Source organism: Wyeomyia smithii, chromosome 3, assembly GCF_029784165.1.
Source record: "Wyeomyia smithii strain HCP4-BCI-WySm-NY-G18 chromosome 3, ASM2978416v1, whole genome shotgun sequence".
Classification (NCBI taxonomy): domain Eukaryota; kingdom Metazoa; phylum Arthropoda; class Insecta; order Diptera; family Culicidae; genus Wyeomyia; species Wyeomyia smithii.
Window position 1 is genome coordinate 54,508,850 of NC_073696.1, and position 22,538 is coordinate 54,531,387.

Consider the following 22,538-nt stretch of genomic DNA (forward strand, 5'->3'; position numbering starts at 1 on the left):
TCTACTGCAGTTGCTCTGCTCCGCCAAGTTGGTCTACTGTAACGTTCGCACAGATGGTCGATCAAGCAACCGTGGAACTGACGGGCCTATGGCCATTGGTGGTTGCGGGTGACTTCAACGTCTGAGCTGTCGAGCCCCAAGTCGCTGTACAAACCAGAGGGGCCAGATTTTGTTGGAAGCTTTGGCAAAGCTCAACTTAGACTTGGCTAACGTTGGCACGAAATGCACCTACAGCAGGAACGGTGCGGAATCGATTATCGAAGTGACGTTCTGCAGCCCGGGACTGATCACGAACTGGAAGGTAGACGACAGCTACACGAATAGCGATTACCAATCGGTCCGCTATGAGGTAGACGTGCGGAAGTAAGCAGCGAGTAGGGCCAATATTCCATCCTTTTACGGCTGGAAAACATTGCATTTCGATGCAGATGTTTTTGGGCAGGCCAATAGATGGAAGCACGAAGGGGATGAACCACACCCGGGTGCGGACTACTTAAATTCGATGTTGTCATGGGCGTGTGACGCCACGATGCCTAGGTCTCGTCTGCCTAGAGAGGATAGGCCACCGACATACTGGTGGAGCTAAACGATAGCCGGCCTACGTAGTGCATGCCTCCGTGCAAGATGGAGGATGCAACGCGCGCGTTCCGACGAGCATTCAGATCCGCTAAGGCAACGCTTAAGAGCGCAATCAGAGCCAGCAAACGAGCTTGTTTCGAACGACTATGCGCCAGTGCCAATTCGAACCCGTGGGGTGACGCCTACAGGATCGTTATGACCAAGACTAGAGGTGCGCTAGCCCCGGCTGAACAATCACCAACGATGCTAGAAATGATCATTCAGGGCCTCTTCCCAAGCCACGAACCAATTCCCTGGCCTCCGGCTGACGAGTCACCACCAACCGTGAGTGACGGCAGTCGTGCAGAGGCAGACGATGCGGTAAGGGTGACAGAAGATGAATTGATCGAGATCGCAAACTCCCTGAAGAAAGGTAAGGCACCGGGACCAGATGGAATCCCGAACTTGGCCATCGAGACGGCCATTAAGGAAGCCCCCGGGTTGTTCAAGGCGGTCATGCAGAAATGCCTTGACGACTGCCTCTTCCCGGACGTGTGAAAGCGCTAGAGGCTGGTCGGGAAACCACCAGGTGACCCATCGGCATTCAGACAAATCTGCCTGCTGGACATGGTGCTTGAGAAGGTAATCCTAAATACACTGGTGAAATATACAGAAAGTGAGAACAGTCTATAAAGCAACCAGTTCTGGTTTCGAAAAGGTAGGTCCACAGTGGATGCAATTCTCTCCGTCACCAGAACGGCTGAGGTTGCAATCCAACGTAAAAGGAGGGACATTCGTTATTACGCGATCGTCACGCTCGACGTGAAGAACGCGTTTGACAGTGCCAGCTGGGACTCCATAGCCTTAGCGCTACAGAGCCTCAGAGTACCGGCACCGTTGTACAAGATTCTGGGTAACTACTTTCAGAATCGAGTGCTAGTGTACAACACAAACGAGGGTCAGAAAAGCGTCTCAGTTACCGCAGGTGTACCGCAAGGTTCCATCCTGGGCCCAGTATTGTGGAATGCCATGTATGACGACGTGTTAAAACTAACACTCCCTACAGGGGTGGTGATTGTGGGCTTCGCCGACGATATAACTCTTGAGGTCTATGGCGAGTCAATTAGAGAGGTAGAGTTAAAGGCCGCGCTATCTATACGCGTAGTGGAAGATTGGATGCACTCCAGAAAACTGGAGCTAGCGCACCATAAGACAGAGGTTATCGTTGTTAACAACAGGAAGTCGGAGCAGGAGGCATCGATCAGTGCTGGTGCATGCACTATCGCCTCAAAACGCTCCTTGAAGCTTCTGGGGGTTATGATCGATGACAGGCTCACATTCAGGAGCCACGTCGATTATACCTGCAGGAAAGCTTCCATGGCTGTAGCGGCGCTATCCCGCATGATAGCAAACAGCTCGGCGGTCCGTAGCAGCAGGCGCAAAGTCCTTGTGTGGTCCAAGGTATTGGGTACCTCGTGCCATCGCGGCAAACTCGAGAATACGTATAGGCTAATGTGCCTAAGGGTCGCGTGCGCATACCGAACAGTGTCGTACGAGGCGGTTTGTGTCTTGGCTGGCATCATACCCATCAGCATCATCGTCAAAGAGGATGAGGGGTATACGCAACACCATACGGTCATCTTCAATGGCTACGTGGCAGCGGGAGTGGTTCAACACTACAAAAGGTAGATGGACACACCGACTCATTCCAGAGTTAGCATGCTGGATTAATAGGCGCCATGGGGAAGTAACCTTCCATCTGACACAGATCATGTCAGGCCATGGCTGCTTTACGGGTGCGGAAGAAAGCGCAGAGCATATGTTCTTCACATGTCCGCGTTCCGAGCGGATAAGGTACGACGGACACCACGCCAGAGAAAATTGTGCGTAGGATGTGCGAGAATAGGGAAATCTGGAGTGCGGTCATCAAGGCCGCATCACAAATCGTAAATATTTTGCAAGGCCCCAATCGACGGGAAACCATCAACATGCCCTAGTTAGTTAGTAGTTAACTAACTGGCCTGAATAGGTTGCTCTGCTACCCGTAGAGGTAAGTGCCAAGAAGCACGACTGGCCCTCTCCCTGAAGTAATGCCTAACGGCGGTCCCGGGGAGCCCAAGGGCTTTAGCTGTCTAGTTTAAGGTTGCTCAGCATGGGTAAAAGCTGCTTTCGTCCGGGAAACCGTTCCTGTAATACCATCATCTCTCTGTGAATCTTGGGAACGCAGAATTGCGAGGTTTCCGAAGTCCTTTAGGCGTTCCTCATGGTAGCAATGATGACACTTCTTTCAAGGTACGTTCATGAATGTTGATGCCCTCAAAATCTACTTTGAAATTTGCTCACCGTATAGAATTACAAAAACTGATTGACATATTCCGTGAATGTGTGTCGGTAACCTTATCAATGTTGCCAAGTGCTTCGTAATCAGTTTTAGCCGGAAGCAAGCTCCAATCGAGTACAGCTACTGCATTAACGGCCAGGAAATTGAACGAGTAACGTTTGTAAGAACCAACAAGAACCTGTAAATTGCTACCGAGCTCCGTGATCCGTATTGCTTGAGAGCAGTTGTTTAGAGTCCTTACATTACGTTTTGGACGGCACGAATCGAACCGGTACAGAAAACATTCATCAGATACGCGCTTCGATGCCTATATGGGACTGATCCTGTAGACCTTCCTCCATATGAAAACAGGTGCGGACTGCTATACTGCTATTTGTATACATCAGTAAAAAGAGAGACAATATGCGTGCTGTATCTGTTGGAAAAGTGCTTTGTGGATCAATGGATGCCCCATGGATTCCAATTAGAATCAATGTAAACTCTCCCTCCAGAATTCTTCGAATAAAATTCCTTTCCATCGGACTGTATACGGTCAAAACGAACCGGTTACTGCTGTGTGTCAAATTTTTAACTCTGTATTATATTTGTTTGACTTCAATGTTAGCTATGAAACGTTTAAGTGTTGTTTGCGTAACCGAAGATGATTTTAATTTGTTAGATTTTAAGTTTCTTTCATGAAGTTTCTTTCATGAAGACTCTGTGATGATGCTAAATAGTTAAATGCAGTAATCATATAGCTTGGAAAGAAGCAATAAAACTCTATAGTCTCTGAATTCACACTTGACTGGCTGTAAAATTGTTATATTGCTATCGAGCAAGCTCAAAATTAAGTAATGAATGCTCAATACTGTTGAGCTCACTTTTTAATTTATTGTTCGCCGTTACAAGCTGTAAAATTTCAGTTATATTGATATACTGCCGCTATTCGCATAATAGTCCTATGTGAAAGTTGCGAGTCCTATGTAAATTTTGCGAAAATGGGTCAATTTTGGCATGTTTTTCAAGAATAGCCATTAGAAAAGTAAGGTTTGATTCCCACAATCTCGATTTCAATGGCTACTCTTGTAGGACCCATTTCCGCAAAAAACAAGAAAACATAGGACTTTTACATAGGACTGTTATGCGAATAGCGGCAGTATACTTTTATTTTGCATCGGTGTGAATGAAAATAGGTAGATACTGGGGTGAAAATATAAATACTAATATCTGATAGCCCAAACAGGTAGTATAAATATATTTTTGAAAAAAAAAAAAAGGAAAATGATGCTTTCGTTTGTTTCGCTATAATTAGATACAGAAACACGGGAAAAGAACATTCCGTTTAAAATATTTGAAACGCCCAACACTTCACATTTCTGGGCTTACAGTTTGAAACAATTCCGTTTTAAACGCAACAGTTAATTAGATGCCAGCATCGAAAACGTCAATCTGCTTACCCCCTGCTTACATGGGAAACGGAATGTGTGAAAAAAGATTCTGCGCTCATTTCCAGCTTTCCGGGATTTCGCTTCTGTGAAAGGGGATAAACTTTGCCTCTCTCGTATGTGTGTTTTGTATCGGCTTCCGCCTTTCACCGGCCGGCCTATGTGACCGGTGTTGACGGCGCTTGACTTACCCTCGCTACCCTTCCAATTGCCGGAAGAGTGCTCGGAGAAGAATTGTCAATTTCGACTGCACCCCGGTGGAAGCGGATGAAACGATTACACTCTATTAATACGATGTAACACCACTTTGCCAATGTTGGAACTGGGAATTCGCTCGTTTTGCAGAGGGGAGGAAAAATCACCACAAACTATTTACGATTAGGGTAACAATAGCTTGTTGATATTTGGTGTTTACTTATCACATTTAGTACCGGATCGCAAACCAAAACGAAACCTGTCGAGAAGGGATGGATTTCACCCAGAACCGAAACCAGACCAGGAGGGGTGCTCTGCATTGGCCAAATTATCCGACTTCCTTACGCTCGAACCACTGCTGGGCTGAGTGAACACTGATTATCTTCGGATGGGAAGTGTCAAAAGTCGAGTACGGATCGGAGGCAAACGTGACGTAAGGCGGTGACGACCGGCCGCCTCGGGTCTGCTGCTTAATAAACGCATTGTGATACGGTCGGTTTACAACAAATTGAATCGTAATCCGGAAGTCATCGGACGCTGGTGGGCTTTTGTCATGGGACAGTTACGTTTGGAGTGTGTATAAGCGCTGTTTTCAGATTGGCAAAGTAAAAAAAAATCAAGAAGTTTAATCTTCAAGAGTTGAATTCGAATTTAAAGAATCAAAAGCATTGTGTAAAATTAAAATGATTTTTTATATAATTTATAATTGTATGATGAAACAACATTTACAGTTAAAGAGTGGTTAATCTGTTTTTTTTTGCCTCCAGAACCAAAAAATTGAAGCAATGCGGCGCGATAATACGATTTGCATACAAGCAGCACCTAATAAAACCAAACTCTAATGTCTGGCTGCCTCGTCAAAAGGCTTTAAATTGATCAAATTATAGCCAAAATATGCCGCAGCAAGAGAAATAGTCAATTATGCTGAGAGTTGGTAAACTTTCTTGCCCCAGCAAAGCGTTCAAACCGCAAAAACCACCGCACACTGTTAATATAAAGTTTAACATGACAACACGCACACCATGTCTGGACGCAATCTCAGTGGAAGAAGGTCCAAATGTAGCAAACCCGTCCATAATTGGCTTCCACAACGTTTTGCACTCGCAAAGACGTTCAATTATATGCTAATTATCATCCCACGAAAACAGACCTGTTTTTGCGCCAGCAAAGCCGAAAGTGGACAACTGCCGACGAATAAAAGTACGGCTCAAATGCAGTAATTGGGGGATGCCTTGGAGCAATCGTTTGCCTTAACGCTCAACCAAGTATGAGTTTCGTGGTTTGAGATGCAATTTTAGCCAGAAGCTTAGAAGTTTGCTTCCAGGCACAGTTCGTTTGATGCGCTTCCTTGCTGCTCGCACAGGCGCGATTAGACGCAATCAGTCGCTATACAGTGCTTGGCAGCCAACGAACGTCTGGATTGGCTTTGAAGGTGGCTCCTCATCATCAGGATCACCAGGCGCATACGTCTTGATAGTAGCGGGAGGCAAACGGGACCCTGCAATTTAAGTTGTGCGTTGCAAATTATGCGCCGTGTGTTTTGTCGAACAACGCCAGCGGCCAATAAACTATCATCAAGGTCTTGCAGATTTCGGCCGACGACATCCTCCGTGCATGTCGATCAGCAAAATTCCATTTAATTTTCATGCATTCAATTTCGGGATTAGGGAACCACCATTAGGACGTAAAATGCGAAGCATTAGGGTTTAGCTAGCGGGTACGAAAAATTGGGCAAATTATTACTACGAGTATTCATTCGGTTTTTTTCTCGGCATGGATAAATGTGGAATAGTTCTTGAAAACCTGGCGGCATTTATTTGTTCGCTTGAGCATCTTACAAATCATGTTGCAGTTTTCGTAAGAAAAGCATCTCAACTTCATGAACTTACTGAAGAATCCCTATGCAAGATGCATGAAATTATTATCGGAAAGTTTGCTTGAAGCATTCACTTACGGTGGAAAACGAAGCATGAAAATGTACAATTAATTGGATTTTTTCTCAGGTTTTTGTTTGAACTTCCTTCACAGAAAATGATTAAACAAATTATTTTAGAGTCGTTTTATATTGAGTTGTGAATCTAATTTCCACTATACTAAGAAAAGCTCGTTCAATTTGTTTTTTATCAATATGATGTTTTTTATCAAGATGATGTACTTTTCAATCAGTCAGTTTGGTTAATATAAACAACAACAACAATATCGCACGCTAGCCTGGGGGCTAATGCGGTCTCGATCAACTAGATTAGTTGAGAGAATTCGTTATCGATATTGGTTAATATAATGATATTTAATTTGATCATTTATTTAAAATGAATGTCTTTTGTCGGAAAAATTAAACATATGTTCTTCGTCGTATAGATTCAGTTAAGAAATGTGGATATTTCGAGAGGGCTTCGACATTTTAATTATAAAATAGTTTTAAATTCTGTTCTTTCTCGTGTCTATGAAGTTTGAGATATGAACCATCAGGGTATCATAAATGATTGCAAAATAATAAATTTTGTGTATGTAAATGAGTAAAATCGCTATTAAATAATAGTACTTTTTATGAATCCACATTTACTTGGCTACCGTCACTGGCACCAATACATTTATGTGATGAAAATCATCTGAACGTTTGCTTGCTTATGAACCAAAGCGTTAATTGTTATGCTCTTAGATTATTAGAAAAAAAAAAAATAGTGAGATTTCGGATATTTTCCATTTACAAGAATTAAAATTTACGACCAAGTAGCGAAGCTTTGAGCCGTATGATTTAAGTTATCGCAGTAGGATCCAGTGGTGACATACATAGGTAGGAAACGAAAAAGTGTTCTTAACGGGTGGTATGAGCTGCTGCTGATCGGTAAACGCCTGAAACTATGTTGAAGAGTAATTGTACACGAGCTTTCGAGCGTTTGTGGTTCAACCGGTTCAGCTGTACTAAACGTAACGTAAGTATTGCGCTCAAATTCATTAAACAAACGGCAATCAGGTGTTTTCGAGTTACCAGGTGTAGCTTTTTTCCGGTCCTAATGACCGAACTGCCAGTGCGAGACGAACGAACCTTGAGACATTTACCAAATATGCCATGAAGGTAAGATCGAACTGACGTGTGACGGCCAAAGGAGTGGGAGAAAAGGCGAGCAGATGAAAATGCAGAAAGTAGCGAATGCAACACACAACGGAATGATGATGCCAGCATTAGGGACAGTAAAAGACGGGCGGACAAAAAATTGGCTTCTTCTGGGTTACATTAGGATAATTGCTATGTTGCAACATTACTCAAAAGCCGAAGGCGCAGTTGATGTATTTGGTAGCCAAACACTTCCACTTTCGCCGCGTCGGGTTTCGTTCTACTGGAAGGATCAATCAGTCACAAAAAATGACGAGTCGGTTGGCTAGATTCTTCTTCGGAGGATCGGCAGTGAATAGTTGAGTTTAGAATTTATCGCGCCAAATTATCGTATCAAAGGGAGCTGTGTCTAATTGCGAGACTTCCGGGAGAGTTTCGTTCTCTACTAGCTATCACTGGTCTATCTTAGTTCCGATGAAGGGCGGTAACGTAATCCATTTAAAGTGTTTCCAAATAGAAGCTGTACTCTACAAGCAGGTGTAAAAGAGTGCTTAGGTTCATCTTTCGAAGTAATTAATAGAGAAGCAACCCTAATGAAAATTAATTTTAAGATACCTAATAAACACTAAGACAATTTATATGTGGTTTGAAGTGAGTTGTGAGTCATTTCAAAAAACCAATTGTAGAATAATCCATATTGAAGGGTGAGTCGATAATTATTGCGACACTTTAGATTGATTTTAGCTATCGGAACAAAATATTTGTAAAGTAGTTCAGCATGCATGTTTACTTCAGTTTTCATAAATTAGTTGAGTTTTAGGACTTCAGTGAAATGCTGGACATTTTTTATTAACGCCAAAATCAGAATTTGTACAGTGATTTATGGTACATTTTTTCAGTTGTTTCCTATTTTCCATCGAAGTCCTCGCTCTATCATAGCTCAAAAGGTTCCGATCGTATGAAGTTCAGGACAGTCAGGACCTAATTCGTGTTCAGGACCTAATTCGTGTAAAATTGCAGGCACGCGCTTTGAAAGCACTATGCTGGCTTTCATCCCGATTTAGAGAATTCTGCATCTTGTAGTTTTCAATCCGAATCGTTTCTTGATCTTCTGAATGAAACTTTGCGAAGCATTAGGTTTTTTGATTAGGTTTCACGACGAAATGTTCGGATTTCGTTTGAAATGGACGCGTTTGGCGCCAATCATTGCTGGAAACTTTGAAGACCACTGAGATGGTTGTATAGTGTATACATATATTCATCTTCCCAAGTCAGGAAGCAACAGTCAAAGATATTTGCAATTTTTTTTCTATCTCGACAGGAATCTCACTGGCAACTGCAAAATTTATCAGCTGAATTTTTGCACAAATCATTTTTTGGGCCAATAAGTAAAGTGTATATGGTCGATTCTTTAAATTCGATAATGAGGTTTTTTTCCATACAGCCATTGTCACCCTAACGTTCATATAACGACGGTTCCGTTTTTTAATGGCCACACACCAAAATACCCACACACAAAGCTCAAGTTGAGCCCTCACCTTGAGGACTCATCTTAAGGGGTAGTATCCACCAAAAAAAAAAACCGCTTACCGAGCTCAATTTACTTCGAGAGTCCTCAATAGCTATAGCGGCAATAGCGGCCAGTGTAGTAATGCATCAACTTAAGTCAAAGTGTCGCAAAGTAATTCCTCGCCGGGTTCGTTGCTTAAACGTTACGTTTACGCGAAAACCCATTCAAGTCTCTAAGAAAATGATGGTGGCTAGTGGCACCAAAATTCACGGGAGCGAAGTATTGGACAAAACATTTGCATTAGAAATTGTTCAATTATATATCATTGAGTTGACGGTGTAACAGCCTATTGTTAACTTTTGTGTTGCTTAAAACAATTCTAACTATTCTTTCTTATCCTGTGTGTTTCTTTCGTAGAAAATGAAACGAAAGTTGAGCTCCGAACTTATTTCTATTTTTACAACGACTTTTTTGGAGTGTAATTCAATATTTCATTAGAAGCCGTTTTCGCATAGTTCCTGTAGAAAGAAGGTATTTATAATTAGAGCTACCTCTATAAATCCCAATGATTGTATATTATGTATCATTTGCATTGCCGAATAGAAAAAAGGCTCCCGATAGCTTCGGATTGGAGCTAAGAAATAAGATTATCCTTGATTATGGGAATGGTATGTCACAAAAATCGACAAATTACAAGGTAAAAATATGACATAAAAAAGTCGACCTTATCAAGGATATGCTTCAAATACCGGACAACCGGAACGACGTGCCGGTGAAGCCAGATTATTTTCTCGATGCCCTGCGAAAAAACCACAAAAAGAAAGACTTGTATTCGATCAATCTCATATTGGCTCAACTCTGTAGAAATGGCTTACGGTTGTATTCAGTGATGAGTTTAACCGTTATGTGCTCGACGGGGTACGGTAATCAAAATCTACATCGCCCAAGTACAGATCTAAACTCAAAGTTCGTTTAAATTAGTTTTTACCGAACAACTTTTATACTCCAAAATCACATTTTTCGTTTAATTTGGCGATGCTCGTTTTTCTTTTTGTTTCGAGGCTTCGTAAGCTTTGTAAGAAGTTACCAACAATCGTAATCGTGTTTAAAATTTGAAGTATAGAGGTCTCTGCATCGAGTTTCGCGTCTCTACAGAACGTGTTTACTCAATATTTCTCTTTGTTTAGTCGATCAGCCGTTCTCGTTCTTTGTTTGAGTTTTTCTATACTTTTTAACTGTGAGATATATTCAAAAGTACTTGAATATGACTGACAAGTTTGAGTTTTGCGTGGGATCGGACGCCAACCGCGTCAAAGTCGCTGAGCATCGCATGTCGGATATCGCGAAAGAGGCTAGGCGCAGCCATACATCAGATGACAAAAAAGAAGAAAAGAAAAATAAAACCCAGGAAGGACAACTTTACGGCGCAGGGATTATTAGGGCGAAAAAAATTATTAGGGGCTTTATTATTGCGATTCTTAAGATTCATAACATTTCGAAACTTTAAAGGCGTTTTTCTCAAAACCATGTTTTTTTTTAAATCGATGAGCAGTAGAACTAAAAGAGTTTACATCCGATTGACTTGAAATTTTAACTGTAGCTTCTTCATTGGATTATCTAGTGAAGTACACACGATTTTAGCGATTGATTAACAACAACTAAAGTTATAAACAATCAAAGTCGAATTTTTGGTCGAAACAGGACCTTTTTTTCAAACTGTTGCCATTTCGCGAAGAAAAATTCCAAAAATATGATCATGTGTACTTCACTAGCGACACTTATGTAGATAATGAAAAAAAAAATTGTTTTGGTTATAGGTGGAGTTGGGCACAACTTCTACTGCTCGCCGCGGAACAACTTTAAAAAAACCTAAATTAATCCACCTAGCGGTCAGACCCAGCCTTTCTCATTCAAACTTTTATTTTCAAAAATAGATTTACATGAACGCTTCAATCCAATAAATATAATTCACTCTTTAGGTTCTTAAATATTGATGTTGTAATCTATACATATAAAAATGCAGTCCGGTCTGTCTGTCTGTCTGTCTGATCCATATAATCGAATACTACCGAACCGATCGACGTGAAAATTTGGTTTTTGGTACCGATAAAGGTTCCTATAAAAGTTTGAAACCTTCCTTTTCTGGAAGAAAGGGATCCCACACAAATGAAACACAAATTTCTGCACATCTCGAGAACTAACCGAGTAAATGGAACCAAATTTGGCAGGTGAATGTTTTTAGAGGTAACAAATATGTGCATAATGGTTTTCTTCTATAAGGGAGGGGTCCCATACAAATGAAACACAAATTTCGCACAGCTCAAGAACCAATCAAGAAAATACAACCAAATTTGGTATGTGAATGTTTTTAGATGTAACAAATATGTCCATAATGGTTCGACGCCCCTCCCCCTTCTGGAAGCACATGTTTCTGCAAGAATTTCTGCACATCTCGCGAGCTAATCAACTAAATGGAACCATGTTTGGCAGGTGAATGTTTTTAGTGGTAACAATATATGTATAATATGTTCCATAATCGACCTCAGGCAATATTTTGGATTGTAAGATGTCAACTGCCGGTTTCTGGGAAACAGCCAAAAATTGGTTCTAGGTTGGCGACTTCCGGTTACTGGGAAACAGACGAAAATAATCGAATAACACTCAATATGGGTGTTTCTTCAACCAGAATGACGCTCAGAGGCAAGAAATTATCTTAAATACCATTTTGAAATCCAAGATGACGACTTCCGGTTTGTGAAAAACAGCCTAAAATAACCAAATACCATCCAACATGAGTATCTTTGGAATCAGAATGATGCAATGGGCTAACAATTGACGTGAGGCACCATTTTGAATTGCTTAATTTCAACTTCTAGGAAATAGTCGAAAATTACCAAATATTACTCAATATGGATATTTCCGTTATCGAGATGCTGCATAGAAACCAAACATTGACACTGGACACCATTTTGAATTTAAAGACGACCACTTTTAGTTTCTGGAAAAACAACCAAAATAACTCAATACCTCTCCATATGGGTATTTCCGGTGTCAGGTTGATGCCAGAAAAACAGCTGAAAATGACCGAATACCACCCAAAATGAATATATTCAGAATTAATGCGACGTACAGAAGCCAAAAGTCGAGGATTTGTTATTTGACTTTGATCATATCCTATGGCCGATTCGTCGTGCATTTGCAGACTTTAAACACATCAATCAATCAATCAATCAATCAATCAATGAATTTGGAACGTTCAAATAGTACGATACCACATTTTAATTATGTTGAGGCCACATATATCGATCATAGCATATGATGTTTCATGATTTTTACATTTTGATACATAACCTCTAAACTATAAATTCGATTACAATAAAATTTAAAAGGGCCTCATGGGACAACAAGACCTTTCATTTGCAATTAATTTCATGAAAATCGGTCCAGCCATCTCTAAGAAAAGTGAGTGAGAAGAAAAATCTGCACAAGCACACACACACACACATACAGAAAATGTTCAGCTCGTCGAGCTGAGTCGAGTGATATATGCCATTCGGTCCTTTGGAGCACTTTTATACTTTCGGTTTTGCAAGTGATTGCTATACCTTTCTAGGAGAAAGGCAAAAAGCGGTTCACGGCAATCGCTGCACAGCCGCCATTTTGTAACAAAAATAGCAATAAAAATATTTTTTCTATTCTGCAAGAGTTGCTCAATCCAATGATATATTATTTATATACCTTACATCTCAAATGTCCTGTAAAAAAATCATGAAAAAAGCCTTGTTTTTTTGAGCATTTGGTAGATATTACCCCTTAAGTTCAATAATTTTATGAGAGCGTAAACCAAATTTGTATATGCGTATGATTTATCCAAATTAGCTTTTTCCAAGTGGCACTAAACGGTTTACCTGATTGATAAAACTGTTATCTAAAAATAAAAAAGTATGTATCGCCAGCAAACTGGTTTTATTTTGTAAAATCAAAAATAGATAAGGGAGGAGTACCAGAAAACATAAAAAAGTACCAGTTATAGCATTAACATTACAGCATATGAAGTAAATGGGATATTGCCATAACTGGTACCGTTGCGCTCATGCGATATAGCCATAACTGGTGCTCTTGCCATAACTGACTCACCTACCCAACTTATAAAAAAACTGCATTGAAAACCACAGTGAAATACAAATAGAGTATAATCCAGCTGGTCTCGAGGTACGATGCTGGCCTAACAAGCCAGTCGTCGTAGGTTCGAGTCTCGGCTCGGGAGAGATTGTTTGTGTTAGTAAGGTCGTAGCGCTAGCCCCGCAATTGTCCTGTGCAATTAACAGTTGGCTGCGAAATCTGTGTATAATAAACAGAAGGCCGAGTTCCGAATCGGAATGTAGCACCAAGGTTTCGCTTTTTTATAGTCAATGATTATGATCTTTTTCATTTAATTTCATTTTTAATATCTATATTTAGAGTACACTAAATGAGTGACAAAAATATCAAGTAGGGTATAGTAAGTAGGGTAAATTATATAAAATGTATCGTTACTTCACTAGATACAGCTGCTTATAGGTTCATTTGAGATATATAAGGGCTTATATTAGGTATAAACTTTATACACTAGTGAAAAAACGTTACGGAAACGCTGCAAGAAATTAGATCGGAAGCAGCTCAAATCAAAAATCAATTTGGTTTATTTTTTGCTGCTAGTGACAATTACCAAAGTTGCACAGAAGATTGGTCCCATGATCCACTACAAATTACCGTGATGCCCCGGGGGGGCGTTTTATACATGCTTACTTTATAACGAAAAGCTGTTTTCCGTTTCAGCGCGTTAACCGTCATCGAGCATAATTTGTTGTCAACTTATCTTGACAAAAATTCGCTAAGCTATATAATTATCAAATAATCGCATTTGAAAAGGCGTTAGCAGAAAGTGAGAGAGTCAAATCAGGTAAAATAAACACAATAAACCATCATACTGCCGTAATCTCGCAGACTGACGTAAGCGCCAAAGTGGCCGATTTGTGTTTTTTTCTCCTTTCTATTAAACGATAGAACACACCAAATTGGACCTATAGGCGCCGAAATTTGATCAAAAGTGTAAAAAATAGCGTCATTTATTCAAGAAAACTAAATGACGTAACCGCCATTTCTACTCCACGTGACGTAAATCCAACACAACTCTGTTTGCGATGCGTTTATTACATTCAACGACTCGAAAACTAATCAAGCAAATGGAACCAAATTTGGCATGTAGAAGTTTTTGGGTGCATGAAATATTTCTATGGTGGTACGACACCTTTCCCATCTCTGCATGAGAAGGGTTCCGTACAAATGAAACACGTACTTGAAACATTTTCTACGGCTTAAAATTATCGAAATGATGTACAGGAGCTAAGCGAGACTATTTTGAATTCTAAGATGGTAACTTCTGGTTTCTGAATAACAAACCAAAATGGCCAAATACCATCCAATATGAGAGTTTTCGGAACCAGAATGATACCCAGAGGCCAGAAATAAAGTCCGCATGCCTTTTTGAAATCCTAAATGACGACTTCTGCTCTCTGGTAAACATCTCAAAATTATCCGATACCACTCAATATGGATATTTCCGAAATCGGGATGATGCACAGAAGCCTACAATTGACCCCAGAGAAGGCCGTGTTAATCTCCGGCTACGGATTCAGCTTAGCGGTGATGAAATCGACGTAGTTGACAAATGCATGCACCTAGGCCAGCTGGTGATTATCGAGAACGACATTAGTACAGAAATTCCTTGAGTTCCCATGCCGAGGAATCGCCTTTTTTGGACTCCGGAGGACGCTCTACTCGAATGAAATTCGCCGCGGCACGAAGTTGACTATCTACAAAACTTTGATCATACTGTAGTCCTCTAAGGCCACGAAGCTTGGTCCATGCTTGTGGACAACTAAATCGCACTTGTGATTTTTGTACGGAAGATGAAAGATGGATTTCCGAAAACTTATTCTCGAATCGCGACTATTTGACTGATTATCAGTGGTGGGCACCATTCCGCTAATTCGCTAATTAGCGACGCTAAAATTCAGTTAGCGATTTCGCTAATTTTTGAGCTGGTTAGCGAAACTGTTAGCGTCGCCAAAATTTTGGCCTTCGAAACGCTAATCGCTAATTCGCTAAATTTTGTAGAGAAGCGACAATAGAAATATTTAGAAAAACTGTGAATTGCTGATGGCGTACGTAAATTGCTTCGAAAGATGAACATACTTCACTGCGAAAGTTACTTTTGTCAGTTTTTTTTACCTTAGAATGGAGTTCCAGCTATCGTACAAGCCACAGGAGCCTTTCGACGAACAAGCACAAGGTCAACTTTGGTAAATTGCAATGCGCTTGAAATTATGACAACTTTGGTTCTACTTTTTTGATTCAGATAATAATTGAATTTTTATGAAAACATTCCAAAGAATATATATCTATTTTCGATGCAAGCTAAATAACTTTTGTTATTCTTGTTTTTACAAAATCAAATATGAATACCGTTTCGTGAACCTCTTACTGTAAATAGCTTTAAAAAGTAATTGTTTTCGTTTGTTTAACCAAAACAGATCAAAGTGGTCCAAATCTGACAAAACACGAGCAATAAATATAGCGATATGACTATTTACATATTAAAAAGTTAGCGATTAGCGAAAGTTCCGCTAATGTGGGTTTAGCGTTTAGCGTTTAGCGATTATCGAGCTAAATTTTCCGGTTAGCGACTTAGTGATTAGCGTCGCTAAATTTTCGGTTAGCGGTGCCCACCACTGCTGATTATGAAAAAAATTGTTGAGCGGCTTGTCTTATACTAAGATGAATGTACCTACGTCTATTGGTGGTTGAAACAGTGAAAATAAAACCGCTGTTTCTACAACAAAATGACGTCTGTAACATAACTTCAGTTAATAAAGCTTTTTTCACAAATCATACGTTCGGCAATGTTTTGTGATTATATTAAAGTATAATGTACTTATCAGATAACTAAAATTCGTCCTATCACTTATTATACAAACGTTTTTGGAAAAAGCCTCATACTGAAAATTTTACTCGCTGTCGCATACGTCAGTCTGCAAGATTACGGCAGTATAGTAGTTACCAAAATATATCAACTGATGGTCACAGTGGTTTTCTGCGAGAAAATTTAAAATATTGTTGGCATATTGGGATATGGATTGGATATACGGCATCTAATCGTAATTAAAAATAATCAAAACTTGTTATCTATTTTTTTTCGGTGCGGCCTAAAATCAAATTAAAACTTCAAAATGAGCATTAAAGTAATCCTACCTGTTCCATGTTGACCTCATGCATCCGGCTAAAGTTTGGATAAATTAAGCCTCATATGAGGTGAGTTAGTTTTATAAAGAAATTATTAGTTTAGCCACTCTGTATCGGACAGATTGCAAAGAAATTTCATTTCTTCAAAAACTTTATCATCCATGACTACCGAACAGAACACGGCTAGGGCAATACAGATCGTTACTATCTATTTCACACTTGATCAAGCATTCAACAGTTACTGTTCCAGCAAACCAACTGCCAGCCCAGCCAACATGAGATAGACTATTCCCACGTGCTGCTAGCGAAAGTTCGCCATTGCGGCCGAGCGAGTGAAACCGCATCAGTTTCGGCTTCGGAAGGCGGAGCGTAAACTTGCTACACCAATGGCACGAACCGTGCTAAGATGTGTGTAAACAACACAGCCTAACCCGGAGCGACGGCGAGCGAGGAAACGTGGGTGAACTCTCCCTTCGGCAAAGAGGGAATGCATAACCGAGCACGCGACACGGGTTAGCTGCGCTCACTTCCGCTCACAGCAGAGCCGGAAAAATTTTGCTTTCCGGAAAAGGGTCACGAGACCAAACGTACGATGTCGACGGCATATGAACTGTTCTATTCCATATTTCTATAGGGTGAGAGAAAGGAACCCATTGAAATTTTGGTTCTAAATTGAACGAGTAAAAATTAAGTACAAAACTATTGCTTTTAGATTGCTAAAAAAACACTTTACATCGCTTGTTTGGTATTTTATTTCCTACTATATTACAGCCGACCAGAAAAAAAAACTCATTCAAAAAAAAAATATTACCCAAATTTACCGATGTCGGTCTTATTGATGGCTGTAATAATGACGAGTCGCGTGAGGGGACCAGTGGAGATGGTCCCTGTCGTTGTCTGTGAATCGTAAAATTAATTTAGAAAGGGGGTTTTTACGGGCGCCTAGCTCGTTTCGTTTGTATAGAATGCTGAACAGGAACCGAAAATTGATTGTTCGGATGTGAAAAGGAGATAAGAAGTTTTAGAAACCCTGCTATAAGGGGAAGGACGACAAGTTTCCTGCGAAGTAAACTGGAATAGGCACCTAGACGTAACCATAATAGCTTCATTTAGAGTGACATGGTATGAAACTGTGGAAAAGCGTTCCGATAAGCCGTTCATGGAGCACTTGGGCTGCTAGCTATGAGTGGGAGGAAATATTCGAGTAGGGAAATGATGAATATGGAATGCAAGAAATTGCTTTTGGTTAAGCAAGTTACAATTTTTTTAAAATGCATATACAAATATTTGGTATTCTATGATACTGAAGCCAAAAATTATAGGCTTGCTTCAACATAAAACATTTTTAAAGTTTTTAGTTTTTCGTAAAAGTCTGCATTCGTGAAAATTCCAAATAAACAGATCGGTATACCAAAATTAAATGATTATTTCAATATCGTTCTGGAACAATTCTAAAAATATTTTAGATTTTAGTGAAAGCGCAATCGTTGTCGAATCATTATAGAATCATATCAGAATAATTTCCGGATATACAATAGAAAGTTTTTTAAACCGTTTTTTATTCTATAATCATTACAAAACCGTTCTAGAATTATTTCAAGTTTGATTCAGAACCATTTTAGAATCATTTGGAAAACACTTAAAAATATTAGTATCATTTTTGAGAAAAAAAAACACTAAAAAATATTAGTATCATTTTTGAGAAAAAAATTTAATCACTTCAGAATCATTTTGAAATTATCCTAAACAAGATTAAATGATTATATTCTAGAATTAGGCCAAAATCATTTTGGAAATTCTATTTCACAGGATAGGATTCCATAGATTTGAAGTATCGTTTACAATCGTTTACTTATCGCTTTACAATATTTTTAGAACTATTTAAGAATCATTTTAATTTTTTTTAGCGATATTGTAGAATAAATTCAATATTCATTCAAATTTATTCAAAGCCATCAAATAATCATTCTAGAATCAATTTAAAAATTTCTCAGCCTACCCAAAAACATATAAACAGGGGTTACTAAGCTGTGCTCTTCAGCAGTCCACATAACCACTAATGATGGTTATAAGTTATAAGCGAAATACGCATAACTGTAGAAATATTTCAAATAGTTTCTAAAATCCTATTACAGTTCTTTTGAACACATTCTAGAGTCATTTTGGAAGTATTAATTTAAAATTATTCTAGAATAGTTTTGCTATTATACTAGATTCATATTTTATTCATTCGAGAATTATATCAGAATCACATTCAGTGAAAAATCATTCTCGAAATATTTTCGTGTCGTCTAAAAGTTTTGAATTTATTTCATATTCATAATAGAATAATTATACAATCGATTTTAAAACATTATTGAATTGTTTTAAAACAATTTGTAAAGCATATTTGAAGCAATAAAAGGTTATTTTAAATTAATTTTGGAAACATTTTCGAATTAGTTTTGAATCACTTGCAATTTATTTTAGAGTTATCATTGAATCTTCTAAGAATCCTTTTACGAATCACTTTTATTTAAAGATAAATAATAGTTCACTTTTGAATAATGATTATCAGCATTTTTTTATTGCTAGGTACTTGTTACAATATTTCGGGATATTGGTTATACTTTTCATACATAAGTTTCGCAATTCTGCTTTGTTGGTACTGCTTGTTTCACAATTTCACATTCACATGTCTTATTTTTGTCCAAAGTTATATTAAGTTTCTGTTAAAAAAGATCAATTATTCTACTTCGTATTCAATCAATTTTATTCGTGGTTGAAGGTTTTATTGTTATTTTCTTTTTTGTTCAAATAGTGACACGGATTTTGGTTATTTTATTTTAATTTCGTCAAGTGGATCTACGAAAAAATCACTGGAATTTGACGCAGTGTTTTTCTAACTGGCGATTTTTTTATTGAATTGTGTTTAAATTTGTTATTATTTAGTCTGTAATATTTAACTAATTTTAATTTTTAATTTAAATCACATGAAAATTAACATATTCATTGATCGCACAATAATATGGCAGAGATAGATAGGCTACATGGATATGATGACAATAGAAGATTCACGCGATAATGAATGCATACCAAGAAATAGAAGCTACCATGAGATAAGTGCATCTACCGTTGGGGGTTGTAACGCAGCATAAACGCCGTCACACATCGCTCTATGCTATTTTTTCCCGTTTGGTCCGTGGAAAACCTTGTTCCGTCCATCCCACACACGCGACCACCCTTCGGTGATGGCTTGCCTGCTGCTGCCTACTGAGCATCGTCATCATCGGGTGCTACTCTATTTGTCATGCTACGCCTCTCGCGTTGTCTCGCTCCGGCACCAGCACCATTCGCACTATTCTCGTTTCATTCGGCATAGCATAGCACAGGCACGGTGTTGGCTCGCGCTGCCTTCTTTGTGGTGTGTGGTTTCGCTCCGGCTGCTACGCCGCCGTCGCACGCTAACTGTGACCTGGACCCAGGCCCGGGCCCGGCTATCAGCCATGTGCTCTCCTCTCGGTCGGTACGCTTTCCAGTCGAGATTGTGAGACGGAACGCTTCGTTCGCACGTTGCGCTACCATTGCGCTCGCCGTTTTTTTGTTCAATACGATCCACGACCGACGACGATCCACCGAGGATGACGTTCGCAAAGCGGCACACTGCTGTATGGTTTGTTGGTGGCGATAGAAGTGCGTAATAGTTTGCAACTGCAACACTGTGCCGCGGAGTCCGATGATATTGTTGAACGTTGTTTAGTGGGGTAGAATTCAACAGCAGTGAAATTGAGTGGATTTGTGTTGGAAGAATGCTGCGTTGTCAAAAACTAGAAGAAGAATCTGCACGATTTCTAGTCGAAGAGTGCTATCATGAGGATTAGAGTTAAATAAGTGACAAGGTTGAATTGTGTCTAAGAGTGACATTCGAGCACGAGATTAAAGCTGAAGTTTGTGACGATTGAAATCTTGAAGGTATGTGCAACTAGAATTGAGCAATTGACATTTCAAGATAATTACCTAGTGCTCTTCTAATGAATTAATTGTTATTTAACTTGCAATTACAATCAATCAATTTGTATTACATTGCAATTATCAATTCACGACAACGGGTAACCACAACCATTGGCCCACATAAATTATTTCAGTGATACTTATTAGAGATATATTTTTGAGTTAATGGTTTTTTAAATAAATAGCATGATTAAACTAAGATTATTATTCGTTATTAATTTTTTTTTGCTACGACAAAGTGTTGTGGAAATACATAGTCTTAAATACACTGTCTAGTAAGAAAACAACTCTGGTGACACGTTCTCTGCATTATTACATATTACTAAAAGCAAAGCAAAGCCTTGGTGCTACATTCCGATTTGGAACTCGACCTCCTGTTTATTATACACAGACTTTGCAGCCAACTGTTAAGTGTACAGAGGACAATTGCGGGGCTAGCGCTACGATCCTACCGACACTAACAGTCTCTCCCGAGCCGAGGGTCGAACCTACGACGACTGGCTTGTTAGGCCAGCATCGTACCTCGAGACCAGCTGGGAGGTCATTACATATCACTAACGTTTGCAAAATTTCGGCCACAGTTATTAACACTTGTTGGAAATACATTTGAACTGTTATTCCAGGTGAATTGAGTTTACTGTTTATGTAGGGTATCGAACGTCTTCGTCAGTGGTTTTCTTCGGCCCCCTTTTGCATAAGATTGCTGCAGAAAAACTGCCGAAGAAAACCACTGACGAAGACGTTCGATACCCTACGTAATAAGAAAACCTTGATACGAAGTATTTTACTCATTGTATCTCACCTCATTTTTCATTACAACTAACATTTGAATAAAGACAAATTTTTAAGCATAAACCACGAACTGTTCAGTAATACTGTCAATGACATTAAGAATTCTTTCTAATAAATTTTGCTGGTACCGATATTAATATTTCGTTAGTCTTCAAAAACAAACTGAATTTTTAGAGCAAATTTAAGATTGAAAAATACGATCATGAAGATATTTTCCTTGATTTTTGTCAGAACTGGAAAGCATGTGAGTTTAAAAATCGGATGAAACTTTTCCTGTTGAATTTTATAAATTTTTATAATATAAAATATTTATACGATTGAATGGGGATGAGAATGAAATAATTTATTAACGGTTAGGTGTATAAGCAGTTCGAGTTTCAACGAATTTGCACTGTTTTCTCACATTTGAAATTTTACAACATTGAATTCTCGAAATTTTGCAACGAAACTTCATAAATGTCTGCATCACACTAAATTGGAGCAAATCAACACGTTGCGAAAATAAGATTTGCATTGAGTTCGAAACTCTCAGCGGCGAACAAATTGTAATAACATGTTACTGGTGGACAACAGACAATATTTAAGCCAAAAAGTTATTGAAATTTTGTAAATGTCCTGAATTGAGAAACTAAGCGATCTGTAATTAAATCATTGGCAAAGCAAAGCCTTGGTGCTACATCCCGATTCGGAACTTGACCTTCTGTTTATTTTGCACAGGCTTCGCAGCCAACTGTTCAATGTACAGAGCGGGGGCTAGCGCTACGATCCTACTGACACTAACAGTCTCTCCCAAACCGGGACTCGAACCTACGACGACTGGCTTGTTAGGTCAGCATCGTACCTCAAGACCAGCTGGTAGGTAGCAATTTTTTTTAAATAAAATTATCGGGCGAGAATTAAATACATTCTTGTGACGAAAAAAAAGTATTTATCAAATTAATAGTCAGCAGATGTAAGCAAAAAGTAATCGGATAAAGATACAGGAACAAATAATTTGAACGATATTTGTTTGGTTATTTTTCTGAAGTGTAGAAAAATTTATTACGAATTCTATAACTAGCATTTTTAATTAATTAAAAGATATACGATAAAATTCTACCACGGCCTACTAAAAGGCAACGTTGTCGCTCCTTTAGTTTTCTGTAGAGGATCTGTAGCGTTCATATCGAAATAGAAAGGTTAAAAAAATTGAAAATTGACAATTTTTTTCCAACCCTCTTTCAAATACGGAGATTTTTATCAAAATTCTTGCGAATCGTATTCAGACTAGAGAATATTTTAGAGGACTGATTAACAGCTTGTATAGGTGATATAGTCTCGTTCCTTTGGAAACATTATACTTTTCCAGAAGAACCCATTGAAAGTATCCAAAATTGATACAAAGATTTT

General features: G+C 39.0%; 1 protein-coding gene across 2 annotated transcripts in view; it reads left to right on the top strand.

Moving 5' to 3' along the window:
* Nucleotides 1–19,813: 19,813 nt before the first annotated feature.
* Nucleotides 19,814–22,538, top strand: part of LOC129732258 (paired box pox-neuro protein) — a 104,480-nt gene continuing 101,755 nt past the window's right edge. For both annotated transcript variants that reach the window (XM_055692959.1, XM_055692960.1), the window contains exon 1: nt 19,814–20,318. The gene's annotated coding sequence lies outside the window, so the exon portion shown is untranslated. The remainder of the gene's footprint in view (nt 20,319–22,538) is intronic.